Source organism: Mustela erminea, chromosome 5 (assembly GCF_009829155.1).
Source record: "Mustela erminea isolate mMusErm1 chromosome 5, mMusErm1.Pri, whole genome shotgun sequence".
Lineage (NCBI taxonomy): Eukaryota > Metazoa > Chordata > Mammalia > Carnivora > Mustelidae > Mustela > Mustela erminea.
This window is the reverse complement of record NC_045618.1, coordinates 88648730-88666948: the sequence shown is the minus strand read 5'-3', so window position 1 is coordinate 88666948 and position 18219 is coordinate 88648730. Positions and strand designations below refer to the sequence as shown.

The window sequence follows — 18219 nt, the reverse complement described above, 5'->3', positions numbered from 1 at the left end:
CTACTCCCTCAGTTTCAATCTGGGGGTGTCTATGGGTCTAAAATGAATCCCTTATAGATAGCATTTTGAGGGGGTCTTGTTTTTTGTTCAATCTGATACCCTGTGTCTTTTGATTGGAGCACTTATTCCATTTGCATTCAGAGTAATTATTGAAAGGCCTGAATTTAGTGCCATCATATTACCTGTAAAATTGCTGTTTCTATAGATTATCTCTGTTCCTTTCTTGTCTTTGTTACTTTTGGTTTCTCTTTTCAATGGATCCTCTTTAATATTTCTTGCAGGGTTGGTTTAGTGATTATAAATTCATTTAGTTTCTGTTTTTCCTGGAAACTATCTCATTCTATTATGAATGACAGTCTTGGTGGATAAAATGATCTTGGCTGCATATATTTCTCATTTAGCACCTTGAATATATCATGCCAGTCCTTTCTGGCTTGCCAGGTCCTTGTGGACAGGTCTGTTGCAAGTGTTCTGAAGAATAATAAACAAAACCCCACTAATGCTATATACTGTTTTCCCCAAGAGCTGAAGTTTTGCAGTTCTCTATGATTGGTAAACTTGGTGTTAGCCAGAAGTTCCTGCTGATCTTGGGGAGGGGCCTGTTGTACTGATTCTGAGGTGTCTTTGCCTGGGTTTAATTGCGACCCCCTTGCCAGTGACTCTGGATTGCACTATGTGGTGCTGTTTTGCTCTCTGAAGGCTTTCAGCACTGATGGGGGTGGGTGGGATGGAAATAGTGATATCCTGACATTTAGTCGTGAAGCTGAAAGTTTGGACCCCTACCCTTCAGTGAGCCTTCATAGAAAAAGTCAATCATTCCTGTCTCTCTGGTTTCCATCAAAATTATGTGTTCACCCAGTCTGTGACTGAGCTTTTTTAATCTCATGCATGTGTCCCTGTTTGGAGTCTCTAAACTTCATGGACTCCTGTGGTGCAGAGCTGGGCCATCCTTCCATGGGGAGGGAGGAGAGGGGTTCTTCCCATGGTTTGGCCATTTACTGGGCCCCTGCTTAGAGACTGGTTGCCCAGCCAGGCAGTGGTTTGTGGTTTATGGCAATGCCGAGCAGAAACAAAGTGCCTGGACTTGCTGTTTGGAGCTTGCTTCCCTGCTTCAATGCCTGGGAAGTCTGCCACACTCAGGCACACCCATTTTTCTTGTGACCCCAAGGATCCTGGGACTACAGTGTTCCACCTGGAATTCCGCCCCTTTTCACCACCTAAGCACCTTTCAGACAGGGTTGTCCCCCACCAGAGCAGAGTGCTTTTGGGGATGCCTGGGTGGCTCAGTCGGTTAAGTGTCTGCCTTCAGCTCAGGTCATTATTGAATCCCATGATGTCAAGATCCCTGCTCAGCAGGGAGCCTGCTTCTCCTTCTCACTCTGCCTGCTGCTTTCCCTACTTGTGCTCTCACTCTTTCTCTGGCAAATGAATATATAAAATCTTCAAAAGAAAATAAAAGTTATGATTTTGTGCTCTGTTGCTTATAATACTTTCTAGTAGTCTGCTTAAGGAAGCTCCTTCCTCGCCTGGTTTATCTTCTTATATATCTCCTCAGATTCACATCTCCACTTCTCCACATCTCCATTTCCTACCTTGCAAAAAGTGACCACCTTTCTATTTGTAGAATCACAGCAATTCTTTTTTCATATTTCCAGTTGACTTTGCAGGTGTTCAAAATGATTTGATTACTATCTAACTGAATTGCAGGGATGAAATTAGGGCCCCCTTCTCCCCTGCCATCTTAACTCCTACAGTTTACTAGTATTTATTGAGAATTTTTGCATCCATACTCATCAGGATATTGACCTGTAGTTCTCTTTTTTTGGTGGAGTCTTTAGCTGGTTTTGGTATCTTTAGCTGGATTGGTATCAGGGTAACACTGGTAATACAGGGTAATACTGGCTTCATATGTTGAGTTTAGAAGTTTTCCTTCCTTTTCCTAATTTTTGGAATAGTTTGAGAAGAAAAGGTATTAACATCTCTTTAAATGTTTAGTAAAAATCCCCTGGGAAGCCATCTGGCCCTGGACTTTTGTTTGTTGGGTGATTTTTGATTATTGATTCAATTTTTTTGCTGGTTATTAGATTGTTCAAGTTTTCTAGTTCTTCCTGTTTTAATTTTGGTAGTTTATATGTCTGTAGGAATTTATCTATTTATTTCAGGTTGTCCAATTTGCTGGCACATTGTTTTTCACAAATTTAAAAAATTTTTTTGAAGATTGTATTTATTTATTTGAGAGGGAGAGAGAGAGAGAGAGAGAGAGCATAAGTAGGGAGAAGCAGAGGCAGAGGTAAAAAGGTTCCATGCTGAGTAGGGAGCTGGTTGTGAGACTCAGTCTCCACAGGGTCCTAGGGATCCAGGTCTCAGGACCCTGAGATTATGACCTGAGCCAAAGGCACATACCTAACTAACTGAGCCACCCAGCCATCCCTCACAATATTCTTTTATAAGTGTTTTTATTTCTGTGGTGTTGATTGTTATTTCTCCTTTCTTATTTGTGATCTTATTTATTTGGGCCCTTCCTCTTTTCTTTTTGATAAGTCTGGCTAGAGATTTGTCAGTTTTTAAAAAGATTTAATGAATGAATGAATGAATGAATCAATCAATCAATTAATTTTTTAGCATGAGCCGGGGGAGGAGTAGAAGGTAAAGGAGGAGAAACCCAAGCAGACTCTGCTCTGAGCACAGAGTCTCGGGGGGGGGGGGGCTCTAACTTATATTCCTGAGATCATGGCCTGAGCCAAAATCAAGATTCAGATGCTTCACCAGCTGAGCCATCCAGGTTTGTCAATTTTAAAAATGTTTTCAAAGAACCACCTTCTGGTTTCAGTAATCTGTTCTACTGTTTTTAAAGTTCTCTGTCATTTATTTCTGCTATAATCTTTATTATTTCCTTCTTTCTCCTGACTTTATGCTTTGTTCTCATCGTACTTTTTTAGCTACTTTAAGTATTAGGTTAGGTTGTCTATTTGAGATTTTATTTGCTTTTTGACTTAGGCCTGTATTTCTATTTGCTTCCCTCTTAGAATCACTTTTGCAGCATCCCAAAGGTTTTAGATTTCATTTTCATTTTTGTGATTTCATTTTTATTTGTTTCTATGCATATTTTTTTTCTTGTTTGACATCCTGGTTGACCAATTCATTGTTTAGTAGCATTTAGTAGCATTGTTTAGTTGTTTAACCTCCATGTATTTTTGGTCTTCCCAAGTTTTTCTTGTGGTTGACTTCTAGCTTCATAGCATTGTGCTCAGAAAAGGTGTATGATATGATCTTAGTCTTTTTGTATTTGTTGAGGCCTGATTTCTGAGTTATATATGGTCTACTCTGGAGAACATTCCATGTGCACTTGAAAAAAATGTGTACTCCGCTTGCTGTTTTAGGTTGGAATGTTCTGAATGTATCTGTTAAGTCCATCTATTCCAGTGTGTCATTCAAAGCCATTGATTCCTTATTGATTTTCTGTTTTGATGATCTATCCATTGATTTAAATGTGGTGTTAATGTCCCTGATTATTGTGTTATTATTGACTACTTCCTTTATGTTTGTTATTAAGTTCTTTATGTATTTGGGTACTCCCACGTTGGGTCCATAAATATTTGCAATTGTTGTATCATCTTTTTGGATTGTCCCTTTTATGATTATATAATGCCCTTTGTCTCCTATTACAATTTTTGTTTTAAAGTCTTATTGTATGATATGAGTATTGCTATCCCAGGTTTCTTTTGATATCTGTTTGCATGATAAATGTTTCTCCACCTTGTCACTTTCAATCTTCAGATATCATTTAAGTCTAAATTGAGGGGCACCTGGGTGGCTCAGTTGTTAATCAACAGCCTCCTGCTCAGGTCATTATCCCAGGGTCCTGGGATCTAGCCTGCATTGGACTCCCTGCTCAGGGGGAAGTCTGCTTCTCCCTCTTCCACTCCCCCTGCTTGTGTACCCCTCTTGCTATCTCTCTCTCTGACAGATAAATAAAATCTTAAAAAAAACTCCACAAAACTTTAAGTTTAAAATGAGTCTCTTGTAGGCAACATACAGATAGGTCTCAGTTTTTGATCCACTTTGCCACCTTTGTCTTTTGATTGGAGCATTTTGTCCATTCACAGTCAAACTAATTATTGATAGATATGTATATATGGCCATTTTATTACTTGTTCTATTTTTTTTTTCCTAGTTTTCTGGTTTCTGGTTTTCTCTGATCCTCTATTGTGTTTGTCACTTTTGGTCTGTCCTTTGCACTCAGTTCTCTTTAATATTCAGTTGATTTAGTAGTAACAAACCACTTTAGCTTTTGTTAGTCTGTGAAACTCTTTCTCTTTCCTATTCTGAATGATAGCCTTCCTGGATTGTTTATTCTTGGCTGCAGTTTTCTTATTCAGCAATGAATATATCATGCCACTCCCTTGTGGCTTTCCAGGTTTCTATTGAGAAATCTCCAGCCAGCCTTACGGGTTTTCCCTTATAAGTTAAGACTTCTTTTGTCTTGCTCATTTTAAGATTTTTTTTTTTAAATCACTATATTTTGCAAGTTTCATTACAATATGTCTTGGTGTTGGCCTACTTTTGTTTATTCTGACAGAAGTTCTCTGTGTCTCCTGGATCTGGATGTCTGTTTCCTTCCTTAGGAAGTTTTCCACTATTATTTCTTGAAATAAATTTTCTACTCTCTTTTCTTTCTGGAACTCCTCTAATACAAATGTTATTACATTTGATGGAGTTACTGAGTTCCCTAAGTCTATTCTTGTGCTGCAGAATTCTTACTCTCTTTTGTCCAGCTTTACTAATCTCCACTATTTTATCTTCTAGGTCTATTTCTTTGCTTCTTCCAGCCTGCAGTTCCATTGCATCAAGCCTGTTTCCAATGTTGTTTATTGCATTCTTCATCTCTGATTGATTCTTTTTTAACGTAAAAAAAATTTATTTATTTGAGAGAGAGAGAGAGAGCAAGCTACAAGCTGGGAGAGGGACAAAAGGAGAGGGAAAGCATACTTGCTGCTGAGTGCAGAGCCCAATGCAGAGCTTGATCCTAGGACTTTGAGTTCATGACCTAAGCCTAAGTCAGATGCTTAACTGAGCCATCTAGGTGCCCTTTAATGCTTTTGTCTCTGTGATAATGGTCTCACTAATGTTTTCTTCTTTCTCAAGCCCAGTACATATCCTTATGATCATTGCTTTAAATTCTCCATCAGGCATGTGACTTACACCTATTTTGATTGGATCTCTGACCATGGCCTTATCTTGTTATTTCATGTGGTGTAATTTCCTCTATCTTGGTATTTTGTCTAAGTCTCTGCCGCCTTCTTTGTGCTGGAGGAATCAGTTATGTCTCCTGCTCCTCAAAGTACTGGCCTTATAAAAAAAGAGGTCACGTAGTGCCCAGGCCTGGCACTTCAGGGAGTGTCTCTACTGTGTACTGCATGTGCACTGTTGTTGTGTTCTGGCCTCTTTGTTCTAAAGCTAGTCCTCTGCAGTGGCTTTCCTTCCCTGTTATAGGCCGTGTTTGGCCTCTGGCCTAAATGTGGTGAGTTTTAACTAGGTGTGCTCTGGTCTGCTTATGAAATGAGACCTGACACAAACTCTACCAGAACTGGGGCCCTGCAGAACTTTCTGACTGGGAGACATGGTGTAGGCAGGGGTTTGTGATGGTCTTCTGGGGAGGGACCTGGCGTACTGGGAGTGAAGCAAACTTTATTGAGAAGGATAGTACTGCAGAACACTAAAAAGTAAGTTAGGCTGTCCTGTGCTGTTTCCTGCAGATGCCTCTGTGTTTATGCTGATGGGTGGGGGAGGGAAATGGTGTCAGACAGTTCCTTTGTTGCTGGAGAGAAATCTCTCTAAACACTGCCCGTTAGGGATACCCTTTGAGAAGAGTGAATAATCTGCATTGTGCGTGCCCCAGGCATTCTTCAAATTGCTCTTTCCATACTGTCTGCCCCATGGGTTGTTTGCCTACCTTCTCTCCAGCAGTGGCACAGTGTCCTTTGGGCTCTATCCCAGAAAGCTGACTGACCTATAAAACTCCAGCCTTTAAGCCTCACTGATTGCAAGAACTCACAAAATTCAGCCCCTCTCAAGTTTCAAGCCAATAACTTTGGGAGAATAGTCCCTTTGTGTGTTTTTGGGTGTTCCCCTGTGTGCTCCTCTCATCCTTCCCTGTGACCACAGCTCTCTCTCCTCTGCAGCACCCATGATCTGTTTCTCCCCTCAACCACATCTCCTTTCTTGATGTGGCCTCTTCTCTCCCTTTAGTTGTGGCATTTGTTGTGTCAGTCTTCAGGTCTGTTTCTGATGTATTTAGGATGACTTGATAGTTATCTAGTTGTGTTCATGGGACAAGACAATTCTAGGGTGCTCCTACTCTTGGTTATCTTCCAAATGCTCCCCCCTAAAATTTTAAAATAAATGATTGAATAAATCTATATTCTTAATTTCCAGAATTAGTCATTACTAACATCTTGGTGTATTAGTTTTAATTTTTGTAAAAATGATAAATCACATCTCCTAGAAATTCCCATATAGTAAACATCACTCTTGATACCTTCCATGCAGATAAATAGAAAGAAGAAAGAAAAATAGAACTTTAATAAAGATGAAGTCATTATTGATATTTTTCAAATAATGATATTTAGTTAATTTTGTTTGAATTTAAAGGTAGAGAAACAAATGAGTAAAATTAATTCTTAACAGTCAAATAAGTATTTCTTTAGCATAGGTATTTTATTTCTTTTTATTTTAAAGATTTTATTTATTTATTTGACAAAGAGAGAGTGAGTGAGAGAGACAAAGAGCAAGCAAAAGCAGGGGGGACAGCAGGCAAAGGAGAAGCAGGCTCCCCACTGAGCAAGGAGCCCAATGCAAGGCTCAATCCCAGGTCTGGGATCATGACCTGAGCTGAAGGCAGCTGCTTAACTTACTGGGCCACCAAGGTGCTCTGGTATTTTATTTCTTAAATTATCTCTTTCTTAAGACTGGATAAAAAGAATTTCAAAACATTAGGAAGTTGGAGTCATTTAAAAAAAAACTTTATGCTTTAATTTCCTGCTTTGAAAGATGAAGCAATTAATACTCTAATAGTTTTTACTACTCCTTCCCCTCCCTTCTGAGTTTTGTAATTTATACTGCTGTTTTTGAATTGAACAGATATAATGATTACAATCCCCACAGTTGTCTAGTATTTGTTTTATATTTAAGTTGATTTAGTCTCACTAGCTGTCTCTCTGTTACAGCTTCCTTTTTCTGAAGGTCTTTATATCTATTCATTTCCTAACTGGTTAGATTTAACTGGCAAACTTTTAAAGACATGCTCCTGGCTACTGCATTATTTGTGTTATATTTTTATATTTACTTATAAAATTTTATTTTATAATACATATTTTTGTGTTACACTTTCTTATTGAACTTGTACACACTGCTTCCTTAAATTCTGGCATTTCATGTTCCAGCAGCAACCTGACATCTTATTCCTGTGAAGATGATCCAATACTCCCTTCCTTTTGTTTGCCTGATAGAGAACAGATTTTCCTGCTAAAGTTCAAAAATTTCATTAAATTTGTTTTAGAGTTGAATGTTTTGTTTTAAAGTTTCTTGGAGCACAGTGTGCTCTTTTTGATTGCATGCTCAATTGTTTCTCCTTTTCTAGGAAATTTTCTTATATTATACCTTTGGATGCATCTTCTGCTTCCTTTGCTAAGTTCAATTCCAACACACTATCCTTATATTCTATCATTTTTCTATTCCATTTCTATTAGTTTTTGCCCAATAACCTTATCTTTTTTTTTTTTTTTTTTCCTCTTGGAAGTCACTGTGATGGGGTGCCTGAGTGGCTTGGTTGGGTAAACATCTGACTCTTGATTTTGGCTCAGGTCATGATCTCAGTGTTATAAGTAAGATTGAGCCCTGTATCAACCCATGCACTGGGCCTGGAGCTTACTTAAGATTTTCTCTCTTTCTCTTTGTCTTTCTCTCCTTCTGTCCCTTCCCCACCCCTCTCTCTCTCCAAAATACAAAAAAGTCACTGTGATTATCTTATGCCTTTTTCTATGTTAACTAATAAGATTTTCAGCACTGTCTATCCTGTTCCTTTTTTCAAATTTATTTCTTTTCATTCTGTTTTATCAACTAGTCTTGGGGTTCTTTTCTTTTTCATTGATATTTTTGTTTTGTAGTGTGAAACAATTAATTGTACTATTTTTCTTTTATTCTTTGAACTATGCTTTTCTTATGTCTTGGTTTCTTTCTTTGGCTTTTACATGCATGTTCCTTGCTGTAATAAGTTTGCATAGTATCCATGCCATTTTTTTTTTTTAAACTTTCTCAAGCTTGGTGCTCTGCCTAGATAGTCTGTTTACTCTGATAAGGTACAAGTGATTTGATCTTCTTCCCAGAATATCTTGAAAGCAATGATTTCTTTTTTCCCTTCCAAGTATAGTGAAAGGGATGAAATTTCATCATACCCCCCTTTCTATCATCTGAGGGAATGACAAGGAAGCGAGAGAACTCAGCAATCTTAGAATACTCAGGCTCTGCTCTTTCTCCTAAAGGAGTGTTAATTCCATGTAACAGAGTTCATCTCTTTTTCTGGCAGGAGGTATCTCATACTAGAGGTTTTGGGTCACTTTTCCACTTAGTGAATTGCTCTGGAGCCTTTACTTCCAAAAGAACATTAACACCATTTCAAACTTTCCTAGTTTCACTTGTTTCTTCTCAGGAGTGGTTTCATTATATCTCAGACAAAGAAACTAGGTAAGTATAACCATTCTACTCTCTTCTTTCTAAATTTGTGGGTACAGCAAAGACATGCACCCGTCAACAACAAACTTCTTGCAGGAAGCTGCTATTGTATTTTCTTTTATCTGTGCTTCCACAGATTTTTTCTCTGTCTTCCTCTGTCCCCTCCTTTGCCATTCCCTTTTGTGTACAGGGACTTTTATGTAGTTTTAAAAACAGAGCTCAAATGCAATAATTTCTTTGAAATTTAAAGATTTTTTTTTTTTTATTTATTTATTTGACAGAGAGAGATCACAAGTAGGCAGAGAGGCAGGCAGAGAGAGAGAGGAGGAAGCAGGCTCCCTGCTGAGCAGAGAGCCCGATGCGGGACTCGATCCCAGGACCCTGAGATCATGACCTGAGCCGAAGGCAGCGGCTTAACCCACTGAGCCACCCAGGCGCCCAATTTCTTTGAAATTTAAATGCTTCTTTTTCTACATTCCCATAGAATTAATATATGGATCTTATCACATTGTGGTGGCAATTTGTTTGGATAGTCTTTTCCATACTAAATTCTGATCTTTCCCTCCCTACTGAAAATGTACTTAATAATTGCTTGTGAAGTAGGTGAACACATATCTAGCAGAATAAAATATTTTCCTAAAGTCTTAAGTGTTGAAATATGTATTTTAAAAATCAACTGCAATAGCAATACCTTAGTTCATTGGACATGATTCCCAGCCTCCACCTTCATGTCACAACCATGTTGAATAAGTATTGTATACATCTGGGTGTGGTAGATCAGAATCTCTAAGAATAAAGAGGTGCATAGACAGATAACATATTTTCCATTATCCTTGCCTTGTCTTTAGGATGATTATCACTTTCTCAGGAGGCATTCACAGGGCATCTGAAATAATACCACCTTGCACCAGGAACTTCCTGGAAAATATCTGTGATTCATTTGGTTCGGCTACAGTGCTTGCTCACTAATGACTGTGGGAAAACAATTCTAGGGAATGGAAGAGCTCTGTGTTTCCTTTATACTACCAACCATATCTGTGTGAAAATTTGTACTTCCATCTCTTCTCCTGTGAATAACATAATTAAGTATTTGTTTCCATTTTTAGAATTCTAATATAATTAGCATACAGTGTTATATTAGTTTCAGGAGTACACTGTATTAATTCGATAGTTCCGTACATTATTCAGTGATCATGATAATAGGTGAACTCTTAATCCCCTTCACCTATTTCACCCATCCTCCTACCCACCTCCTCTCTGATAACCATCACTTTGTTTTCTATAGTTAGGAGACTGTTTTTCTGTTTGTCTCTCTTTTTCTTTGTTCATTTGGTTTGTTTCTAAAATTCACAAATAAGTGAAATCATATGGTATTTGTCTTTCTCTGACTGACTTATTTCACTTAGTGTAATATCCTCTAGCTCAATCCATGTTGTTGCAAATGGCATGATTTCATTCTTTATGGCTGACTAGTATTCTATTATATGTATATCACATCTTCTTTATCCATTCATCTATTGATGGACACTTGTACTGGTTCCACAATTTGTTGTAAATAGGGGTGCATAACTTTTTCAATTAATGTTGTCATATTCTTTGGGTAAATACCCAGTAGTGGGATTACTGGATCATATGGTAACTCTATTTTTAGTTTTTTGAGGAACTTCCACAGTATTTCCACAAATTGGCTGCACCAGTTTGCCTTCCCAGCTCTAGTGCATGAAGGTTCCTTTTCTTCACATCCTCACCAACTTTTGTTGTTTCTTGAGTTCTCTGTTTTAGGAATTCTGACAGGTATGAGATGATATCTCATTGTGGTTTTGATTTTCATTTCCCTGATGATGATTAATGTTGAGCATCTTTTCATGTGTCTGTTGACCACCTGCATGTTTTCTTTGAAGAAGTGTCTGTTCGTGTCTTTTGCTTATGTTTTAGTTGGATTATTTGTGTTGAGTTATATAAATTATTTATTTATTTTGGACATTAACCCTTTATCAGATATATCATTGGCAACCTGCCATTCAGTATATATCATTGACAACCTACCATTCAGTAGGTTGTCTTTTAGTGTGCTAAAAGCTCTGCAGAATCTTTTTATTTTGATGAGGTCCCAATAGTTTATTTTTGTTTTCATCTCTCTTGCCTTAGGAAACATATCTAGAAAAATGTTGCTATGGCTGATGTCAGAGACATTTCTGCCTATGTTCTTTTCTAGGATTTTGATGGTTTCAAGTCTTTTTTTAGTCTTTCATCCATTTTGAGTTTATTTTTGTATATGTTGTTAGAAAGTAGTTCAGGTTTATTGTTTTGCATGTGGTTGTCTAGTTTTTCCAACACCATTTGTTGAAGAGACTACCTTTCTTATACCATATTCTTACCAACTTTGTCATAGATTAACTGCTCATATCGTTGTGGGTTTATTTCTGGGTTTTCTGTTCTGTTCTATTGTTCTATGTATCTCTTTTTGTGCCAGTATCATGCTATTTTGATTACTACAGTTTTGTAGTATATCTTGAGGTCTGGGATTATGATAAATCCAGTTTTATTCTTTTTTTTTTTTTTTTTTTGCGATTGCTTTGGCTATTTGGTAGTTCCATATAAATTTTAGGATTTTTTGTTTTATTTCTATGAAAAATGCTTTTGATAGCTTGAAAGGAATTGCATTCAATCTGTAGATTGCTTGGGGTGTTTGGATATCTTAACAATATTTCTTCTACTAGTACATGTACATGGACTATCTTTGCATTTATGTTTTGTCAAAATTTGTTTCAATATTTTATAGTTTGCAGAGTACAGGTATTGCACCTCCTTGATGTTCTTTCCTTTTTTTTTTTTAATGAAGTTACTCATTGGGTTCTTTCTGAAACAACTACAACCAAAAAAGAAGATAGATGAAATAGTTACTAAAATTATTTCCTACAGTGCCTTTTGGCTATCAGAGAAGGATGTAAATTAAAAATACATGAATAAGTAGAGATCCTCCATATATGGAAGGAAGTGATGGTTAACTTACAATAAAAGGTATTTTTTAAAAAAATTTTTTATTTTTACAATAAAAGGTGTTTTTAAAAAAAGATATTATTTATTTACTTGAGAGAGAGACAGTGAGAGAGAGAGCATGAGAGGGGAGAAGGTCAGAGGGAGAAGCCAACTCTTCATGAAGCAGGGAGCCTGATGTGGGACTCAATCCCAGGACTTTGGGATCATGACTTAAGCCAAAGGCTGTTGCTCAACCAACCAAGCTACCCAGGCACCCTAGGATAAAGGGTATTTTTAAAATAAAACAGATATTTCCATTATCTTGCAGTATGCAAGACCACAATGTTAGACCACAAAATACACTGACCATTTAAGTTTGATCATAAATGGGAAATCAACATTAAGTTTCTTTCTTTCATTTGGAAAGTTCTTGTACTCCAATGGCTCATTTAATGATTGTCTATAAAATGGTAAAAGTGAATTTCACTTAAAATATCTGACCTAAAAAGAACAAAACAAAACAACAACAATAAAAATCTGACTTAGATCAATCAGTAGGTACTACTGTGACATGCAATTAGTTATAAACTAAACTTTTTCTAGAAGGTATGCAGAGTACAACAATAGAAATCTGATTTATCTGAAATACTTACATAAAAAGTCTAGATCAAGAATAGACAGAATAAAATTGTGTTTCCCACAGTTTTATACTCAGAACTGTATTTGTTATCTTTATATGATTAATGTAGTAAAAATTAGTTTAAGAGTTTGAATTATAAATTTTGATTGCTGTGTAGATTAGACTTATAATTACCAAACTTGATTCAAATCCTCATCTCTTTCAGGCTCTGGAGATAGCCTAAGATCAAAGTACATAAATATTTTGATTAACCCAGTTTCCCTAATGATATCTGGAGCATTTTTCCCCCATTAGTAAATAAACTGTCAAAACTCATCTTTTCTAATATTCTAATAGCTAATACATATTTTTTTTTTAAAAAAAATTATTTATTTATTTGACAGAGAGAGAGAGATCACAGGTAAGCAGAGAGGCAGGCAGAGAGAGAGCGGGAGGGGGACGCTAAGCAAGCTCCCTGCAGAGCAGAGAACCAGATGTGGGGCTTGACCCCAGGACCCTGAGATCATGACCTGAGCCAAAAGCAGAGGCCTGACCCACTGAGCCACCCAGGTGCCCCTAATATTGTAATATATCTTAAGTGATCCAACATTATAACTCAGGAACACTTGTTTTTAGGCATCATTTTGGGCTGTCTTTAGGATAAAACAAAGTAAGACTGATGTATAAGTTTACTTCTTTGTTGTAATTTACTTCTTTGTCATAAATGTGCTGCTTGATATTCAACCCACTGTTTACATTTCAATCTTGAGGAGCCAATAAGATTCATCAATAGCTCTCATTTCTTTAGAACGTCCTCACACTAATGCTAGAATGCTATTTACAGCAGCAGTTTCTGCTGACTAATAACTTTGCTGTCAGCAGCAGATGTCATGAAGATAAACTTACAAGTCTTTAAGTAGGCTACGTCGGTTGTGTAGTAAAATGCCATTTGGTGTTGTGCAAGTGAATTTCCATTTGGAGAACTGATTTCTAAACTTTTTTATTAATTCACCTTACTCGTTTAAGACTTTCTGTCTTTTATTAGAAGACGTCCATGCTTTTTTATATTGTGTTTAATGTACTAAATAGTTTTTGGCTTGTAGTTTAACCATTTTTGGAATAAAAAAAAAGAAAAATATCTTGCTGTAGAAACAATATGGAACTAAAAAAAACCTGCTAGGCCTTAAAAACACATAGTTTCTTCAGTCTCTGACACTGTGGTTCCATATGGACATCATATTACTCACCCTGAATGTGTTATTTGCTGCTCAAATCTGATTTATATATCTATGGAAGTTCCCACTGCAGCCATGAATAATGAAAGTTGTGAAAATTTAGCCAATAGCATCAAGCTGTTTGGTTATACAAGCAAGGGTAAAAGAGACTTTGAAACAAATAAGCTTTTTTATTATCACATTAAATATGTATGTTGTAACATAAAATATCTCAAGGTTTTACAATGTACATACACAAGGCCCTGAAGATGTCTCTTTATATAGTATAAAACCTCATAAACTGTTAATCTGACCAAGGAATATCCATCTTCCCTTTGTGGTCTAGGGGAAGAACTGAGTGTAAGGTCATGTATAATGCAAATGGTTCTTTCCTCAAGGCATTGTTCTCTGAAATAGTTCACCTTAATGGCTGCCTTCATTTATGTAGTCACTGTATTTTCTTTGATGGATCACGATGACACTGAGCTGCTCTGGGAAGGATGAGGACATTGTGGCAGAGCAGTGTAACAAATGTAGAAAAACTTCTCCATCACAGAATTGGTGCTGGATTCTGGCTGTGTCTACATGCTCAGACCAATCTGTATATTTTGACTGACTTGCTCAGTGAAATTGGAAATTCACTCTCATCCCAATACATGAAGACAAAAAAAGGCCTCTTTTGAGGAAGTCCAGAAACAGTACTTTCTTTGTGTGTTTAGACAGAGCCATAGGCTACCAAGCATATCAAACACTTTTCTTACTTCTTTATACAATCTATGAAAGAATGTTTTGTAGGCATCTTAATTTAAAGATCAGGTGAAATTCCATTTAACAACTTTCCAATACTACTTTAATTGGGTTTAAATTAGAATTTAATTATAGATAATAGGGAAAAAGAGTCAAAATTAATTTACATCACAATGTTAGCTGCCACTACTCACTGCAAAATTAAAATAACCTTAAACAGGACAATGTCTATTTGTCTGTTTGTCTACAGATTTAGCTAAACTGTAAGAAGAAGGTTAAAAAAAATAAAGGCCTCTCCTCTCTCTCTCTCTGCCTGCCTCTCTGTCTACTTGTGATCTCTGTCTGTCAAATAAATAAGTAAAATCTTTAAAGAAAAAAAAAGGGGCACCTGGGTGGCTCAATGTGTTAAAGCCTCTGCCTTTGGCTCAGGTCATGATCCCAGGGTCCTGGGATCGAGCCCCACATCGGGCTCTCTGCTCAGCAGGGAGCCTGCTTCCTCCTCTCTCTCTCTCTCTCTGCCTACTTGTGATCTCTGTGTCAAATAAATAAATAAAATCTTAAAAAAAAAAATAAAGGTCACCATTTTTTTCCTGAAAGCTGGGCTGATATTTTTCCCTAATCCTGTGATAAGTGTAATTCTCTGATTATTCATAGATGGGGATAAGGCAAGATGATAAAGCTTGAAAAGGAATAAGATAATAATGGAGTATATCTATAAGAACACATACAAAAGTGCTTATTGTTTCTTCTTCTAAATAATGTCTGGTGACCAACTTGACTGAGTAATTACCCCTTTCCCTGGCCCCAGTCCAACAACTTAGTTGGCTAGATTTGTATAATTGTTTTGTTACACAAACATTACCTATAAGAAAGTTAATGTTGGAAGAAAAAAAGATGTAACTCCAGTGTATTTTAACATTTTTACATATACATATATGCCTTTGTAAACAGCATATAGAATTGTTTTGCCTGTGTTTTGAATGTTCAAAAAGGGCCTACATACTTACTGTTTTCATCAATATTATATATTTAAAAAAATATTTACTTATAATAGTTAGATAGAGAGAGTGCATGCATGAGTGGGGGGAAGGGGCAGAGGGAGAGAATCTTAAGCAGATTCCCTGCAGAGCATAAAGCCTGACACCTGGGCTCTCTTTCATGACCCTGAGATTGTGACCTGAGTCGAAATCAGAGGCTGGTTGCTTGACAGACTGAACCACTCAGGTACCCCTCAATATTATGTATTTAAGATTTATCCTTATTGATATATGTTACTTTTACTCTTTCCTAAAGAAAAGATTAAAAAAAAGAGGAAGAATCAGTGCTTCTTTTCTAGAAACTGATGTCCCAAAATCCCTATCTCATTTCTAATAGTTACTTTTTTATTGCCAATATAATCAGGTAGCAAGGTCAGTTAATTCATTAATGTAAATAGTCAAATTGTTTGGAAGAGATAGATAAAAAGCTGCAGCAGGCCTTGACATTCTGTACTCAGGGCAAGTGAGCCCTCTTACCTGTTCCCACTTCTCCACATCTTGAGTTTGTTTGCTCTAACCTCCTGTTTGGGCTCCATAATTCACTTTCTGTTACTGATGGATAGTTGGTTTTAGACTAGCTTTAGCTTTATTAGCCTTGCAAGAGCTGTCTCCTTATTCTGTGCCCTAATTTGGGACTCAGCAGGCTCAGGGTCTCCTGGGCATCCTCTGACCTTCTGATTCCCACTCTTTTCTGCTTAAGAATTTTTACCCCAACATATAAGTGCCAGTCACTTAGAGTCATATAATAATTGTTGGCAAGGTAGTTTGGATATGGGTAGCCTAAAGTTTCTGTCTTTCTCATCAGTTCCTCAACATAAGCCAAATTTCAGTGAAGTTTTTTGCTTGTGAAAATCAAATCAAGAGAAGGAAAGAAGCAGATGACCTAAGTGAGATGTGTGTAAAGCCCCTAACACAGTGTGTAGCACATAGAAAACTTAAGAAATGACAGTTATTATGAAGATCTAAGTCAAGCTGAATGGTAGAGTTTATTTTCAAATTTTGTTTCTTTGTTTCTTTCTTTTTTTTTATTCCCAGGTTGGATGGATTTAGGCTAATAAAGAAAGGCCAGGAATTTATTTATTTATTTATTTAATGCTAATAAAGAACAGGGCACTGCTTTCTGACTCACTGCTCTCTCTCACCCTTTCATTGGAGGCAAACAGGAGAGAGCTTAGCACCACCAAGTCCAAGAGGACAGAGTGGGCAAGAGGCAGAAGCAGAAGATGGGAAGGAAATGGACTTCTCCACAAAAGCATAGTGGGTCCCATGAGAAGAAGAGTCACTGATAGCCACTGTTGTTTTGAGAAGAAAAAAGGTTCCTGGGGAAAAATTATGTAAGGAACATTTGTTCTTGATTTTCTTTTCAGAAGTGTGTGAAAAATAGAAACACAGTAAATACAATAAGTTTAATTCATATTCTATGATTTATTCTTTAAAGAACAAATATCATCTGGGCCAAGGTATTAAAAAATGAATTCATTTTCATAACTATCACAAAATTTTGTTATAATTGCATACTTTCCAAGTGACCTTTAAGTTATGATAATGTTTGAAGTTGGCTTTCCCAATGGATGAGTTGCAATTATAAGGCGATAGTTATAATGGCTCAGGTCACAGATGGAATAATTGAGTATCATTAACAATGACATTTGATTATGTTTCTTCATTTTTTCCAGTGATATGTCAGGTTCCTCCTGAAGTCAGAGACCATAGGGATTCATTATTGCTGGGTTGGTGGTGTTGCAATTTTATAACCATCTAATAAATTAGCATTTAATACTGAGAGATTTCACCATGAACTCAGAAGGTTGCTTTTGTTTTAAAGAAGACTTTTGCAAGGAGAGGCAAACAAAACAAAACAAAAAGGAAACATTTAGAAAATCCAGGAGATAAATACTCTATCCAAGCAAATGGATCTTGGATCTTTGCAGTCATTTGGTTTGTCAGAATATCATTCTGTGGCAAAAGAAGGGGTGGGTAAGGGAGAGATTACATGTCAAAAATTACTGAGTCAAAATTCTTATGACTTCACCAATTTTGTAATTCTGTTTTGATTTTTTTTAGATTTTTTTAAAACATATTTCTCTCTCCACTATGGTTATCCTTGTTCTTTTCTAGCTCATTTCCTACACAAAAAGAAGTCACAAATATAAAGTTCTATGTAGTCAGAATTCTCTCAGAAATGCAGATTTGCATGAAGGTCAAAGAAAAAACACTTTTATCACATTTTTCTTATTTGATTCAATGATAATTTTCTTAGGTCAGGCATGGTTTAGGTTAGGACCTTCATAGTCTGGTGTTTTTTTTTTTCTTTTCTGAAAGAATATTTACTAAGTTAACATGTTGACATAATATCGTTGGAATTCCAAATTTTGGCTTGCCTATCAACCAGAGTCTATTTTGGGAAGGAGGGGGCTTGAAGGTGTCATTTCTATTTAAAATGAAAGGAGCACATGAATCAGGTTCAAATAGCAAGAGTTTGTATGTACGTGTGTGAGTACGGGCCTACCTCAGAGATATCGTGGGTTCACTTTTAGATGACTGCAATAAAGCAAATATTGCAATAGATTGAGTCAAGTGAATTTTTTAATTTCCTAGTGCATATAAAGTTATGTTTATACTGTACTGTAATCTGTAGTGTATCATAGCATTATGTAAAAAAACAATGCACATACCTTAATTAACATATTTTATTGATAAAAAGGGCTAAATGTCATCTGAGCTTTCAGTTAGTGGTAAACGTTTTGCTGGTGGGGGATGTTGCTTCAGTGTTAATGGTTGTGACTGATCAGGGTGGCTGTTGCTGAAGGTTGGGTGGCTGTGGCAATTTCTTAAAATAAGGCAACAATGAAGTTTGCTGCATTGCTTTACTCTTCCTTTCACAAATGATTTC

At 36.6% G+C, this 18219-nt stretch overlaps 1 long non-coding RNA gene across 1 annotated transcript; it reads left to right on the top strand.

Annotated features, from left to right (window-relative positions):
* Positions 1 to 380: 380 nt before the first annotated feature.
* LOC116591304 lies at positions 381 to 17947 on the top strand. Its single transcript, XR_004285936.1, has 3 exons — positions 381 to 466; positions 5494 to 5496; positions 17936 to 17947. It is a non-coding gene; the product is annotated as an uncharacterized LOC116591304 (long non-coding RNA).
* Positions 17948 to 18219: the final 272 nt, after the last annotated feature.